We start from the raw sequence: 1,104 nt of genomic DNA on the forward strand, positions 1-1,104 counted from the left end.
TACTAATACTCCAGTGTCTTGTGCCGCATATGGCTGCTGTAGGGTGCTGTGGTAGTGTCCTGTCACTGTGCATATGTCATCATTCCAGTCACAGTGACATACCCTCCAACTGTACCTTTTTAATAGGTACAGTACCTTTTTTTCATGGTCTGTACCTATTTTTGGCTCTCCAAACTTCCATTGAAAGTATAGGAAAAGGGGCGTGACCACGCCCCCTTTACCCGTGACCACGCCCCTTTTTCTAATTTGTACCAATTTTTGTGTGTAAAATGTTGGAGGGTATGCAGTGATATCTGGTATCTATCTAGTGGTATCTAATTCCAGACATTACCACCGTCTAATTCCAGATATATTACTGGCATATAATTCCACACATTAAAAAATGGAGAACAAAAAGGTGGAGGGTAAAATAGGGAAAGATCAAGATCCACTTCCACCTAGTGCTGAAGCTGCTGCCACTAGTCAAGGCAGAGACAATTCAATGCTATCAACATTATGTAATGATTATACGATACATTATTATAAGGGCACGGTCGTGCCCTTATATTAAGGCTGAATCGAACAAACGGAATTCTCCCATAGGGAACTTCAGAGATGGGGGCATGGTGTTTGAGGGGCTACACCTCAAACGTGATTAGACGTACCGAGCTGAAATTTGGCATGGACGCGTAGAATCGTCACCCGGTGCTGCATGCCAAATTTCAGGGCAAAATAATAAAAACTGAGGAATTGGGAGTAACCTAAAGTTCCAACTGTCAGTTTTTTTCTGCAACTTCCTGTATGGCTTATTGACAACGTTTTCCTATAGAGTGAATGAGGAGATTTTTGGGAAGGCATAACTCAGGGTAGAGGACAAAGAAAGACTTGGGGTTTGTTTTATTAGACAGAGTATGTCCCAGTGTAGTGCCTTTTGGGGTTGTGGTTTTTGAGAAAGTTATATTTTTTTTTTAATTAAGTAAAATATGCCCCATTTTAAAGATAGGGCTTTTCAATTTGTTGCGCCTGCGCAGTGGCCGCCAGCAGGGGGTGTACAGAGAGTAGCTTCACTTGAGTGGAGCAATATGGCTGATCACTCCTCACATAGCCAATTTATTTTGTGATTAT

Source organism: Pseudophryne corroboree, unplaced genomic scaffold (assembly GCF_028390025.1).
Source record: "Pseudophryne corroboree isolate aPseCor3 unplaced genomic scaffold, aPseCor3.hap2 scaffold_473, whole genome shotgun sequence".
In the NCBI taxonomy this organism is placed as follows: domain Eukaryota; kingdom Metazoa; phylum Chordata; class Amphibia; order Anura; family Myobatrachidae; genus Pseudophryne; species Pseudophryne corroboree.